Consider the following 16521-nt stretch of genomic DNA (forward strand, 5'->3'; position numbering starts at 1 on the left):
ACCATTTATTACTGCACATGCATAAATATGAAAACACTGCACATCTCATCTGCTTAGCTGATGAGTTTGAGATTTTAAATCTTTTGATCACCAGTAATAAGGTGATTTCCATTTCGAGCATTTAGCTGATGCCCTCCGAGTCACTCTCCTCACAGCAGCAGCAGCAGGATCAGCAACATTACAGCCAAAGCATTTACATTTCAGCCATTTAGCTGATGCTCTCACTGGGACCTGCTGTGGGAGAAACAGTGGAAGCTTCAATTCCTCCATTACCAATAAATATACTGAGGAATCTGCCCATTAAACCGCAGCTCTTATCCAAAGTGACTCCAGCTTTTAATCTGAAACCAGCAGCGTGTTTAGATTGGAAGCATTCAGCTGATGCGTTCACAGCATGTCCAATATTACAAGCAGGGTCAAGGGGAGGGGTGGGGGGGTGGGGGTGCATCGCTGTGACCTTAAGATGACCATGCATGTGTTTGGACATACATTATATTTCCATCCAGGTGTTGCACTGATTTGGGAAATGGGAGAAATGAAAAAGGGAGCCTTGTTAAGATTCATAAATTCATATTTTATTGGAGGAGAAAACAGTGCGGACGTGCTGCGAATGCGGGACCCGAAGGCCTGCAAACACTCCACGCAGCAACAGGAGGAAAACACAGCGACATTTTTCATGCTGTACTTTACACTCGCCCCCCAAATCCTCCGTTTAATCACCGGGTAAACGTGATCACTTATTGGTAAATGATAATGGATGGAGCGCACGCGCAGAGCGCAGTTCTGAATGAGATATCGACTCTCTGTTTGCAGGGAAAAGAGAAAGAGGAGGAAAAAAACAAAACATTAAATGAAGATTTTTACGCAGTGAAGACGAATTAAAAGAGCCAAAAGAGAATATTTCTGATTCTGTAGATTGAGGATGAATAAATAAATAAATCCAAAGGTTCTAATGTTTATTAAGATTAAGATAGGAATTAAGAGAGGTAATATTTAAATATACAGGATGAATGAGAATGCTATTGAAAGGCTTGATTCACACACACACACACACACACACACACACACACACACACACACACACACACACACACACACACACACACACTATATATATATATATATATATATATATATATATATATAGCCTCTCAATAACATTCATCATATATATATATATATATGATGAATATTATTGAGAGGCTTAATTGACACACACACACACAAACGCACTAGCATATATATATATATATTATATTATAGCCCAATATATATTTATATTATGGCTTTTTAGGCTTTAAATGACTAAATCACACCTATCTAGATCAACACACACAATACAGAAACCCAAGTTGTTTTTCCAAGTTATTTATTGTCACGTGTCATCAAATACACACTGAGCTTCGAAAACATTTTCAAAAGTTTGTGCATTTAAAAAAAAAACAAAAAAAAAACTGGATAACAAATATAAACAGCATAATAAGTTGAAGATGACCAACTTGAGAATACTGTAAAACACACAGAGAAAACCTTTTACAGTTATGAAGAAAACGAATGATTTCCATCTGAAATTAATATATTTTTTCTCTCAATTCTTCATTATGGTTATTTGTTTCTGGGCAACCAATGCACCACTGCACGTCCAATATACGTCATGCAAATTAAATCACATTTAAAGAAAAGAACAGGAATGTTATATGAATGAATAATGAGATTTATGACGATACACACTATTTAAGCAACAGTTTCCAATAAATTGTGATCTGTTGTTGTAAATAACTCTTTTGTTTAAACCAGCTTTTAAATAATTAATGAATATAGTATAAAAAAATTTAATCTGCCTCCCAAACTAGCAGATGTGCTTTAAACTTCCTTCACCTGGTGCATAAAGCGTCCTAATCATTAAAGGTTTAATTATTTATAACATGTGATATTAGAGCTTGTGTAACAGTTGGGTGTTCAAAGTCAACTAAAACAATTTCTAATTCGACAAAGTCTTTAAATTTAATTAAAAATACGAGTTTGTGCAGCAGGAGTGCGCAACGTCTGTATGACACCCAGAAAACAAAATAAGCCAAACTGTTACACATATAACTTTCATTTCGTTTATATTTTCTGCAAAATTGTAAACTATATGTTGATTTAAATTACACGTCTTATTTCTGTACAATATCACATTTCTTATTATTATCAGAATTGTTTTTTAAAACGAGATTTTCTCTTTGGCTGCCCAGAGACGCAAATTTGCTTGAATTGATTTAAAAACAAGAAAATTATAATAGACATTTTGCAGAAAAGGCTGTAGGGTTCCAAATTAATTAATAAAAGTAGGTGCAATGGGATTTGAAATTAATAAATTATATTTATAGAAATGTAGGCGTCTGATGAGTTTGTATACCTCATCCTGTAATCTCAGATTAAAACTTCCATTCACAGCATCATATGATAATTTTCCTTTCTGTGTTTCTCCTCCTTTTTCTTGTTGTCAACTCCTTTTTTTAATTTCTCTCCCATCCCCTAACTAATCGATAAAATCGATAGAGACTTGGCGTTACACAGATCACAATGTGAATAATCAATAATGCATTAATTTGGTGAGATTAGATGTGAAGAGAGAAAAAACTAGAACTTAGAAATTATTATAATAATGGTAGAAATCATCATTGATGTGAACTCTCCATATTGACGCACACAGCGTGAGGTAACCTGAGTGACGCACTGTGCGTAAAATTATAAATATGGACGATTCGGAGACTTAAAACGGACTTTGATCAGTTTCAAATGATCTGTTATCGAATAGTAAAAATAAAACCATTAAAATGATGCAAAATTTGCTTTTATAGGGTTTTTTTTCTTTCTTCAAAATGTCTTTAATTTAACACAAATCAACAAACGTGTAGCTGCAGGCCTACGCACACACACACACACACACACACACACACACACACACACACACACACACACACACACACACACACACACACACACACACACACACACATTATATAACAGTAAAGTGTATTTGGAGCCATTTTATTATCACAATATGACAGATTTCATATTCAATAACGATAATTATTTGATATCTGGTTGCTTCTTTGATAAAAGGGAACAAACCTGAATATAAACACACAATATTATATATTTAAACTAGATTATATTATCACCTATAATCAGCCACTTTATCCAAGAAAGATTCAATTTAACTCAATTTCAAAAGAGACAATTTATTTTAAAAAGAATAGAAAAAGCTTAATATAAACAATATTTTAGAATATTAAATACTAAAGTCTATTTCAAGCCTTTCATTTGATTATATTCCAGATTACTGATTGACTTCACACCATATTCAAGAATGATCACAATTAAAAACTGATCACCTCTTTGAGATTCACACTATTTAACAAGAAACTATATTCCATTTGTGTCTGACATCTCAGTATTTTGGGAAACTGACAAGCCAGATACAACATTGAAGATTAATTATGAGTCGCTTCTTTGATAAAAGTGTGAGAAATGGAGTGTAAATGAGCTTTTCTGGCTCTCTACAGACTCCACCTGCCTTCATCAGCTCGAAAATGTGAAATAATGGAGCTGCTGCTGGAAACTTAGTGTGAATGATAATCACATTATTTTCTGCCATTATTTGCAGGTTTTGCTTGCAGTAATGATCGTGTACTCCGTGATGTGGAACTTGACTTCGCAGCGTGAATAATGTTATTATCGATCATATCTGGATTAATGCAAATTTACTCCTTTAATTCACTGCTTTCTTTCAGCTCCTGCGCGCAGCAGCAGCCAGATAGAGAGAGAGAGAGAGAGAGAGAGAGAGAGAGAGAGAGAGAGAGAGAGAGAGAGAGAGAGAGAGAGAGAGAGAGAGAGAGAGAGAGAGAGAGAGAGAGAGAGAGAGAAAGAAAGAAAACACACTGGGACTAATTCAAGTTCTAAAAATCAGACAATAAATGAGAGAAAGTTGTTTTGAATATTGCAGTGCGCGTTTTGGAGCTGTTGCGCGTTTTGGCACAACGAGGTGGTTTTATTCTAAACTTATATCAAACGCTTCTATGGAAAATAACTCTTTTGAATTTTAAGAAAATTATTGTTAAAATAAAACCCAAACTATAACAGATAAATTAAAGGGGGCTGTGGGTTAGTGAGCGTGTGCGCGCGCTCCGGGCAGGAGCGCGCAAGAGCCATGTATCGATCCGCGCATTTTTAAACAGCCTCCCATTTGCCCTACAACTATTTTTCATATAAAATGCAAATGCATCCCTCAGTAATTGGCTTCGCACTCTTTATGCAAATGAAATTATGTGGTGACCCGAGTCGAGCTGGGAGAACAGAAAAGTGTTTAATTTATGCAAAATGGAGCTCAAGGGGGCGCAAAGGTCGATAAGTTGGGAGTTGTCTGAGTTTATTTCTTTTCCCCTGTCTTTCTCTCTCTCTCTCCGTCTGAGTCAGGGCTCATTGTAAGTTTTTGAAAGTTAAACAATTAGTGATGCTCATTAGGAATCACAGAGCAGTTTAGGTTTTATTAAAAAAATTTGTGGCTGCACAGCGTGACACTTTTTCTTCCCTGCAAGTTTAGTCAATATATTGTTATTAATACATTTATTAGAAAACATTTCATTCATGTTTTTTTCTTGGATTGCTGATCATTTCCAATATAGCTCCACTTAATATTGACATTTTATTATTTCACGTTTCATTTATGAATATAAATAGGTAAATATTAATTATATTAAATCCAGATTTTCTTTATATATGCAAATAAACTGTAGTCATTTTTGTTACTGTCCTCTGTCTTGCAAAAAAAAACAACTAAAAAAACAAGCAGTGGAGTTGAACCCACAGATCACAGATAATGAAGGACAGGCACAACATGAGGCCTACGCCACACACATGCATCCGCAGGCCTGCAGCATTATCACGGCGGGCAGCGTCACCCTCCACGTTAAACGCAGCAGGCGTCAAGTGCAGCTGCAGCAAAATGACAAACAAATATTCAGATGACAACACATCGTGCATCTTGTGCCCCAACGTAATTCTGCATGCACGCTCATTCCAGCTCAAAGAAGAAGGAAAAAAAAACAACAACAACCCACTGACAAACGTGCCGACACTCCCACTCAACCGCTTCAACACAAACATACAAATAAACAAGTCTGCATCTTCTCTTTCCCTCCCTCCCCTCCCTCCATCTTGCCCTCCACACCTTCTGGTCCCTCTCGGAATAAAGAAAAGCCTTTCTGAGAAAACCTTGGCGTTCATCTTGAGAAATCCCACACCGCACGCTGCTTAACATGGTCACTCACTGATAAAAATACCCTTTTAAAAAGCATCTACATATTGATCACGCAAACACTCGCAGCTATTTTCTGCTACGATAATGCACACTCTCGCCCGGGCCTGTCAGTCTCAGCAGGTGTGTGTGTGTGTGTATGTTTGTGTGTGTGTGTGTGTGTGTGTGTGTGTGTGTGTGTGTGTGTGTGTGTGTGTGTGTGTGTGTGTGTGTGTGTGTGTGTGTGTGTGTGTGTGTGTGTGTGTGTCTCACAGCTGAAAAGTGTGTGTCAGTCTCTCCAGTCAGTGTAACTCGGTGGGGGATCAAAGGCAGCAGGGCTTCTCTCTTTTTCCATCTATGGTTTTCCAGTCGGGTTGCCCCCCTCTCTCCCTCCCTCCCTCCCTCCCTCCCGCCCTCCCTCCATCCATCCCCTCCCTCCCTCACCCACCCCTTTGCCTTCACCACCCCCCCTCGCCACCCTCACCACCTCCTCTTCCTCTTCCTCTTCTCCTCTCTTTGCATCCGCTCTTGGCTTCCCTCTCTCCTCCTTCTTCCCTGATTTTCCTTCGCCTGCTTGGCTGTTAAATCCACTCTGCATCCTTCCTCGATGGCGGCTGCTGCTGCTTCCTCTCCGTCCGTCCGAGGCGAGGCGAGTGTGTGCAGCCCTCTCTTTCACTCCCTCTCCCTCTCTCTCTCTCTCACTCTGCCTTCTCTCTTTAATCAGCATGTTAATAAGAAAGGTAACTAATCAATACATTCAATGGCCTGGCTTGGCGATTGATACGATCTCCATCCACCTCCCCCTTGCCTGTGTGCACACACACACACACACACACACACACACACACACACACACACACACACACACACACACACACACACACACACACACACACACACACACACACACACACACACGGTTGTGGTTGTGGTTGCAAAAGCCCTTCGCAATGTTCCTTCATTTACAAAGCACGCTTGAAAAAAAACAAAAAGTTAAAATGAGAATCTGGTGAATCGATGTGCTTCTCTTGTGCAACCAGGTCGAATTTGAAACTGTGAACGTGATTCAAGTTCACTAACTATGAAATATAACTGATCAAATGGTATTGAAGTTGGATTAATTTTTTTTCATTGATGTAGATATTTGTAGTATTAAAAGCAAAGCCTTTCCACAGGTTGATCCATGACAGAAAGCTCTATATTACAGTTTCTTTGCAGCGACGATAAACAACGACAGCTTGGTTTTGTCAGTATAAATTCCTAAAAAGATGCAGAGCAGACAAGGCCCTCCCGTTGGTATACTAGTCATTTTACTCGGATACAGATTGGAGGGAGAAATTCAGACCGTGTGGAAGCATGAGGTGGCTGTTTACACCGTATATTTCCCACACAAGTGGTGTCTTTGAACTATTATGGGAATAATTAGTCAGTATTTGTTATTTGTTGACTACCAGGGTAGTTCAGGCATTGATTTCCAGCTGCTCTGCTGTACATTCAGCATTCACCCGCAATTGTTTTGTTTGGTTTTTTTTCTCTGCACGCCAACTACCAAATGCATTGTAACAATGCGTCGGTTCGTTTGAGAGAGAAAGCTCTCGTTTCTCCTCTCCGCCGCTGTGCGGCTGTCTGCCCGGTACAGCCTCAAACACAGCGAGGGGTCAGATATTTACTCATCACTCTCCAATATCTCTGCGCAAATTAAATCCTGCAGGGAGTGGTGGGGTCGGAGCCTCGACGCCCGGTTCTGGATGTGAGCTGTTTGAGTGAGAATCCTGTGTTTAGCGAACAGAAAGAGTCAGGCGTATGAATCACTTTCAGCAGATGCTGTTCCTCCAGTGGGAGACAGATACACGTGGGTCATTTGGGGTTAAAAGCAAAGCAGATTTTTTGTCATAATTGCGAAGGATCTGGTTATTTTTAACAATTTCTGGAAGAAAACTTAAAAAAAACCCGCTGGCACCGTTCGCCCAAAATACCTCGAAGAGTCAGCGAGCATGAGCTATGAATATTATCACAAATGTGAAAAAATTTGAAAACGATGACAAGGAATTACAAACTAGATTACACTGCATGAAGCGAACATTCCTCCGTTAACTCGATCCAACGGTAAAACTTTGCTTCTTCAAGCTGAGATCGGTATCAAAAATGGCACCGGGAGATTTGGCAGAGCTTTCAAAATACTCGGCCAACTTGTCAGCACCTTCAGTTACGGCAATTTTGAGTCTTGAGGGTGGGAGATAACTATCTGTGGTAATAAATGACCATTGGCACTGGATTCGGTCTGCACCTCTTCCCCTTTCTCTCCTCTTCCACTCCTTCTCCAGCCACCCAGGCCCTAAATCCTTCCATTTAACATTTTCAGTTGCCAGTTGCAGTTAAAGGTATGTGGATATTTGGCCAGGGAGGTCCATGAAGCCCTTTAGGGCATAAGATAGTTTGAAATCACAAGGGAAGGGAATATTTAAGAGCTGAATACTCGCACAGCTTAGGGCTGCAAACAGAGAAACATCTCGCCTTGTACCAAAGCAAACATCCACTTCTATCTCCCCGTCTCTCTCCCCAATATTATTAATAGATAGGAGGGAGGAAAATACACAGGCGCACACACAGAGACACGAAAGTCCTCCCTCCTCAGGATATGGAACTCCAACAGACATGAAAACGCTCGAGCTCCTTCTGAGGAGGACATGAGAGGCATGGCACAGGATGAAGGGAAATCCTTCATACAGGAACAACACAGGCAGCAGCCGGAATGCAAGGTGGCCTTTCAGGGCCGACTGAATGGGTTTCTCCCCATGACCCTCACCCCGACACACACACACACACCCACACACACACACACACACACACACACACACACACACACACACACACACACACACACACACACACACACACACACACACACACACACACACACACACACACGCACCCCTTCTTGTGCTGCTTTCCTGCCTTCTGGTAACTTCTCTCTCAGTGCAGAGCTTACATGTAGATCTTTTTACATTTGTCTCCCAGTTTATATCCACCCGCCCTCCTTTTTCTTCTATTCCTCCTCCTCCTCCTCATCCTGCTTCTTCTTCTTCTTCTTCTCTTTTGCCCTCCGTATCATTTTTCACTTGCGAACTGGAACAATCGATATGTAGAAAAGCGCGATGGTATCATGTATCATTGCAGAATATGTGATATAGATTATGGCCACTTCATGTTTACAGTATTTTTCTTTTGTGCTGGTTGCTGTTTTGTGCGTAGCCCACATTTACCGACGATTTATTCTTCTTTTGGATTGAAGGGCCTCTGTGATTGATTATTTAAAACAGAACCCTGCATGAGTAATATTAGTTGTTGTTTTTTTCAATGCCTTGTCAGAAGTCAAACCTGAAGAAAAAGCTGGAAAATATTCAACACGAAGGCCTGCGATCAGTTAACAGGAGCACTTTATTTACAGTGTGACTGCATGAAGAGCAAGATTTCCCTCCTTGCAGTGACCTGACGACCTCTGCGTCACATATTTATGTTGTCAGAACTGTGACAATAAATTTCTCGGCCTCCGCTGCGATCTAGTAAATTGTGCATTTGAGTAAATTGGTTTGCCCGACGATGCGTTTTTACAGTAATTGTGAAAAGACAATAGCCTCCATCTCCAAATTTAGGCAATATGTTTTGCACAATGACTATTCGAATGGCTCTTTGTTTGTCGAATCAATATCTTCATATATGTTCAACGGGCCTTTTGATGTCTCTCGGGTGCCATAAATAATTTTCAGGGAATCTTTCTTGTGCGAAAGATTCTGTGACGTGAGACCTGAAAGCCCACATAAAAACTGATCAAACAACTGCTTTGCAATTTTATTCTGCCGTGATGTAAGTGGTAAACAGACGCATAGCCGCGGCGCAGTCTGCCGACTGCACCAATCACAGCCGAGCAGAACGAATATGTCGGCCGGCGCTCTCCACCCCGATATTGCCTTTCTATATTTCTGCCTCTCTGCGAACCGAGGTCCAGTTTCATTGCATTATCTGCATGTCCGGAGCGTCCCAGAGGGGCTGCAGAATGACCAGTGGCCCCGGTGACCCTCAGAGCTGCTGTCACCCTTCATCACCCCGCTCTCCATCTTGGATGGTGTGGTCACCTAGCAACCGGGGCCAGGGTTCGCCGCTCATGGACCAGAGGCTATTGGGAAATCAATCGATACGCCTCAGCCCAACCTAGAGAGCTGCCTGGCTGGCTGGCTGACTCCCCCACTCCTCTTCGCCCCTCCAACCCCCCGCCTCCCTTGTTATGGCCAAATGAAGACGATGCAGTTCTCACTTTTCCACACCTCGCTGTATGTGGATATCCTGTTACAGGATAAGAAATGCCTCTGCTTGCCAGGGGCTCGCGGCTCTCGGGGCTGATGTATCTGTCCTGTCAACCGGCCTCCATTTCCACCAATGTTTGGATTGAGAGGCGGAGAGACAGCAATTAATCAAATTTCAGAAGAGGATTTCTTTCCCATCACAGTATCGGCCATGAAGAAGTGCTGACCAAAGATTACACTGGTGCACAATTGCAACCCCGCAACTCCCCCCATCCACCCCCCCCTCCTCCACCACTTTTATGAATTTCTTTCAGCACATTGGAGCACACTGGTGTTTCTGAGAGCAATAACTTCACCACTCCAATCCTCCCTTAGCTCATCTCTTGGATCATTTCCACACGGGTCTATGTGAATCTAATTAGAAATCTATCAGACACGAACGCAAAGATCACTTTCATTAGCAGAACTATGATAAATGTTAAAGGGATTAAAGGAACCTCCAAAAAAGAGATGCAATTCTTCAAAGCTCATAAAGCATCTCGAAGGTCAGATCCGTTTAGCAGGACCTCTTTTTATTACGGAGGTTCCTCATGTCGACCTTTACAATCGGCCGGGGTCAGCAACCTTTGATCCCCTCCGACCACATTGGGAGGATGGGCAAAATTCGATCACCTTAAACAGTTTAAGACAGAAGGCTCCGGGAGAATGAAGGGATGATGAAAGAATTGGGGGAGGACAGCGGGTGGAGGAGGAAGAGGAAAAAAAGGAAAAAGGGGTGGGGAAAGAGGAGGGGTGAGGTTTGAACTGAACAAACCAGTGCTAATCTGTCCTGCGATCAGAGTCATTAAAATGAACGGCTCAGCTAAAAGAGAATCTGGTGGTCCATCTGGACTGCGGAGTGACCCTGCTGTGATCTTCGGCACTTTAGAGGAGAAACTCTATCTAAAATCATCCTCAGGATATCGATTCAGTTGTACAGTCGGAAGAATACCCAAACTAGTTTTGATTATGTCTTCATGAACTACACCAAAACACGCTCTGGTATCACTTCATAACATATAGGTTGGGTACTTCTCTTCATTTTAGGTCAGAGTAAAACATCTTTGAAGGCTGGTGGAACAAAGCGTGTGTTGTTTTTGTGAATGAATAATACAATCTGCGATAGAGAGAACGTTGGTGGGGTTAACACTTGATTTTATTCAAAAGCACATTATCAGATAGGAACACTGCACTGTATGCATTAAACAGTTGATATTCACAACCAAACAAAAGGCAGCTGCCATGCCCCCCCTCACCCCCCCACCCCACCTCACTCCAGATTAGGCTGACAGATTTCTTGACTTTTGTTGTTGTTCATCTCGGCAACTAAGGGGATGACTCATCTTCTGTTGTGGGGTTTGCCAGATCCCCAGATGGTCATCAGCACGTGGCTGGAGGTGGGCTGTGAAATGACCCCCCAGCTGGACACTGTGGCCAGGTCACTGATCTCTGGGCCTCCCTTGACCCCCCTCCTCCTTCTCCTTTTTAGGGCCAGCTGCCATCGCCACAGTCCAATCCTAATGGTGTTGGATTGCCCACCCACCCCCACCCCCACCCCTCCACCTCCCTCCACAACCCCATATCATTGGCGAGCCAGGCCATGGGGAGTGTCCAGCTGCCCCCCACCCCTCTGCAGCCACTGGCCTTTCACTGGACACAGGAGACCCCGCAGGGGTGGGAGCTGAGCCTAAAAGTGTGGCTCAGTCTGACCCCCCCCCCCCCCCCCCACACACACACACACACACACACACCCAGAGTAAACGAGAGGAAGAGGGGCAGACGAGGGCAATAGCCACGAGGACGAGCCATGGCCACACAGGCATGACATTGACACGAACCAAAGAAAAGAACCTTTTAACCATAAAAGTGGTATAGTCGCCTCTGGAAATCAGAGGCGACAGCAAATGTGTTTGTGAGTGCCAGGGTGCCCCATTCATTGTCCCCATTACATGTCTCATGGAGTGCATGAGGGGAGTGTGGGAGGGGGTCATGCCTAAAAGCATTTTCAGTGACACATGCATCCACACAGAGATACAGTTCAGCTGTGTGCAGCTGCCTCCACAGACTGGTACAGTTGGATGACTTGGCATGGGCCCACCCGACATGGGGGGGTGGGGGGGGTGGAGGGTGGGAGGGGTACACCTCTGCTGAGCTGGAGCCCGGCTGCCTACTGAGAGAAGGGGCTTCTGGGTTTGCTCGCCTGGAGTAATGTCGATAAATCAATAGGACACACGTCACTGCAGGCCCAGAGAAGCCACATGAAACTGTCATTGATCGGCATAAGGTGGGGTGTGTGTGTGTGTGTGTGTGTGTGTGTGTGTGTGTGTGTGTGTGTGTGTGTGTGTGTGTGTGTGTGTGTGTGTGTGTGTGTGTGTGTGAAGGGGAGGGGGGGGGTAAGGGGGGAGGGATGGGTTGTGTTGGGATGGGAGGGGTGAGGATGTGGGGGAGGGAGAATCCAAACGCAAGGAGCCCAGGGGTCATCTATTCCTCCTTCTACTCCCTGATCCTCCTGCTCTCATTTCTTCCTGCTCCTCCCTTAACAATGGAGGCCAGTATATAGATGGGGTGTCAAAGGTCAGCGCAGTGGCCAGTGGCCCCTGAACAACATTGTAGAGCCACGTGCCTGTCAATAGCTCACTGTCACAGCTCACAAAACACAGAATGCCTCTGGTGCTGGAGGACAACTGCTGTGTCCACGGCGGTGCAGCTTGCACACGCCGACATGCTGTGTCCACGCTTGGATTTCACTCTGCCGTCACTCAAGCAAATCCACAGCGGTTTGCGAATTTGTCATTCATGACTGTCGCTTCAATGAAAATACCCTGAGAGGAACATAGAAAATGCATGCAACACTCATGTTTTGGTTTTGCTGCGTTCGGCGATGTGAGAAAAACCCGCCGCTTCCTCTTCTGCAGCAACGTCGGCAACCACAACAGCCCGATACAGGGGCGCTGACCGTGGCGAGAAGCCACAGCTGATTGCCTTCCCTCCCACTCTCTTCTGCTGCTCTCTCTCACTCTCAATCCTGCGTTTTCAGCAGTAGTTTCGATTGGAGATCAATACGGCACATGATCAACACGGGGCCCAGATCATGATATCCATCCTCCTCACTTAGGGCCGACCCATATCAGCTCCGCGGCTCTGGAGCCAAAGAGCCTCCCGTTCAAAGGGGGTTGGAAGTTCAATGCCCACCACAGTCAGACAGACGGAGAGCCGACGATCGTCTGGGTGTCAAGTTCCCCTGACAGTCTGTCTGGCTCAGCCTGTTGGGTTTTGAGCAGAGGAAAGCCCCGGCGAGCCCAGACCACACCACCACTCCCACCCTCCTTGTCTGCCTCCTCTCTCCCCTCGTCTCTTTCTGGATCTACCCTGCGATATTTCACCACTCTTGCTCCTCATGGTGGGCTAATGGCGAGCACATTGATCATGTTTGCTCGACCTCCAAATTGGGGTCAACCACAAAAGAGGCCCTGACTCCCATGTCAGAAAACTGAATTCAACTGTCATCCCTGCCAAAGAAATCCTTCCCCCCTGAAAAAACAAAACAAGCCAGACACGAGGATACCCAGCCTAGTTTTCTCAGCGTCCTTCAACCAGCATCGCAAAGCGAAGGAGGTCACCAAAGTCCGACGCCAGTCCTCTGCCCGGCCTCTCATTTTTCACCTCTTATTTCCAGCGAGCTATTAACCTCTATGTAATTTCTTTAATTGTGGGAGTCGACACTGGGTTGGAGCCTAACGTCACCTTTGCATTCATTTCCTTGACACTTTCATTATCACGATAGGTATATGAAATAGACAGGTGCAAAATGCATGGCAGCCCTCTGTCCTTGCTCGACCGGTTGCCATGGAAACGGCTGATAGAGTAGGTTATCGATCGCTGTGTCCAGTCCCCCTCCGTCCCCCCCTCCCCACCCCCACCCGCACCCCCCGCCCCCTGTACCGACTTTTTTTCTGCAGTGACGGGCGTGGATCAATAGCCTGTATATTGTATGCTTTTCTCGCCATTCGTCCTCCATAATAGTGAAAGAGAGAGGGAGCGATAGAGAGAGAGAAAGAGAGAGAGGTATTGTAAAAATGTAAGTGATAGTATTTACAGAAAAAAGACAAAAAAAATGGGGGAAAAAAAACGTCTCTCATCGGATGACATGTAAATGCAGTAAAGATGCTTGTTTTGTTTTTACCTCTTATAAATAAACGGAGGGAGAGAAATAAACGTGGCCATCAGCTTTCCTTCGTCTTTCTATCACAATCACTTCAAAATGTTCCTTTTCCTCCTGTCCTTTATGCGCACGTCGTTTCAGATTTGCCCGAGTCTTTCCTTGATATCAGATACTTTAAATCTCTGTCTTTTTTAAAAAAAAAATTTTAATTCAAGTACAATTTACAATTAACCGTCAGAGAGGGCCGATTCATGTCTTTAAAAACGTGACGATGAATAGAGGAGCCGCTGCGGACCTGGGGGAGCTCGTTTAAATCTCGCCTGAGGGATCCCTCCAGCGAGGGGTCATGGTTGAAGTCATGGAGCAGCGGATTTAAAGGTGGGCACTCCTCAAGGTGTCTCTGTCGCCCCGAGGCACGGTCATCACAATTCCAAGAGAGGTGGAAATAAAAGTGCACTGAGGACACAAAGGCTTTTGGACACTTCTGGAGAAATTAGCCGGGCGGCTCGCTGACGGTCAACAACCTTGGCTTAGCTACAAACCGCCCACACCCCCCCTGGTAGACCCTCTTCTAAACGACTTGATCTCGTACATCACAATTCATCTCACCGTTTCTCCGTACAGTATTGATATTACACTGACAAATGAATGTGAAACAGACGGTTTAGCTGTAATGATTTCAGAGGAGCAATCTAAAGGAGAGGGGAGCAAAAACACTAGAGGATATTGCATACATTTTTACTCCGAGCTGCCAAGTTCTCCATGCATGCATCACTTCGCCGCTCAGATTCGGAGATTTTATCGCCATATTTACAGAAAAATGAAGGACAGAACACACGTAGACTGAGCGTGAGTCTATAAGGAGAGTCGCATTGTCCATTTTTCTCCTTCAGCACAGGCCGATATTATATACAGTCTCTCCCCCTACACACATATGTCAATATGTTTGGTCTTCACTGGGAGGAATGTGCCCTGAGGCTCCCATATAAAATTAGCAGACCATTCCCAAGTTGGCTCCCTTTCATGCCCCCACTTGCAAAGCGGCCGACGCCACTGTATCAATAATTCAGCCACAATTTAGTTGTAGTTGGGCCACATGTTACGGGTCAGTTGTAACGGGCGCTACTGTCTGATGGGCTTGTCGGTGGTTTGTGGCCAAATGGCTTGAATGTCCTTCCATTGTAGCCTGACTAATGTGGAGCCACACGAAAGCCTGTTGAGCTTTGCTGAATAATGTATCGCCGTAGATTACGGCGTATGCGTTAGACTGGAGTAACGTATTCAAACGAGTGTGTCTGTAAGAGGAAGGAAAGGTTTTCTTTCCTGCAACTTTCAGCTGCAATTTGGAATGGGAGATGTCCAAAGTGTTGTGAAAACCTTTTATTGTCCATTGTACTATAGATAATCCTATATATTTAATGTATTTGGGGGAAAATAATTCTGCTCTGGTCCTGAAATTAGTGAAACTGTTTGCTGAATGAGGACCCTTATCTTAAATGAGGTGGGGTTTTTTTTGTACGTTTTCAGTTTCCAGCAACACTAATCCAATATGTTTGTCTAAATCAGGGATGTCTAACATAAGTCATATCATAAAACTGAACCGCAAGAGGCTTCGATTCAGACAAACCACCAAGCAAATTGTAAAAATTTAAACGAAGGCACTGATTCTTTTTTAAAAACTAATTTCCTCAGCGTCGCTTAGGACCCGAGCCGAGATATCAGTGATGCTTCCATGAAACACGGCAAACTAGCATTAGCCTGAAATATCTGCTTTCAGGGTGGGTTTGTAAAAAACACCCATAATGCAACAGTTTTGGGGACTTTTCACTGTATTTCATTACAATTGTCTTTATGTTGAGATTGTAATCATATTTGATCAAAACTATTTGGTTTTGTGAAAATATTGACATTTTCATCACGTATACTCGGCACCACAACAAAGAAAAACTTTAAAGTTTAAATTTAAAGTTATTATGGCTCTAGTTTACTGGTCCGGCCCACTAAAGATTAAATTCGGCTGCATCTGGCCCCTGAACTAAAGTGTGTTTGTCTAAAGAGTAAAGTGAAACGTGAGAAACAATATTTCAACTGAAATAAATTAATCAAAACTCACGTTCCATTTCGTTTTTGCTGTTAAATCCCAACTCTGCATTGGGTATGTAAAGAGAAGCTCTTCAGGTCAACTCAAGTTCAGCAGGTCAAACTTCATCATCGGCGAAAAAGATGACAGAGCCAATGTTTTACTGTTTCATTTCATTCTCTCACTAATTAGAAATGAAGAATATGGCACCGTGGCGTGTAAACAAACTAGCTTTTTGAAATTCCATTCTCTTCACGCGGCGCACAGAGATCTATATGTGTGGCCATCAAGCCGACTGCAAATTGACACTTCACAACGCAGCTCATCCAAAAACAAGCACATGTGTGTTTCCAGGATCCGTCCACAGAATCCGCAGTGGCCTCAAATAAGTCTTGGGGGAGAATCTCCCCCGCATGCATCCCACCAACACTGCTGGATGCCTGCCCTGCCGTCTTAAGCCAGCCTTGGGGGGGGCGAGGAGTGGGGGTTTGCTAATCTCACGCTATAGCTGAATTGGAAATCCACATGTGTATGTGCATGGCGGACGGGAGGAAAATGGCTGGGAGAGGAGAGAAGTGGCTGCCCTTGCACCTTGGTGAGATGAAAAGCCCTCAAAGCCTGGAGAGGAGGAAAACACTGGCAGGGCAGAAGTCAAAGT

This window comes from Lipophrys pholis (assembly GCF_963383615.2).
Source record: "Lipophrys pholis genome assembly, chromosome: 9".
In the NCBI taxonomy this organism is placed as follows: Eukaryota; Metazoa; Chordata; class Actinopteri; order Blenniiformes; family Blenniidae; genus Lipophrys; species Lipophrys pholis.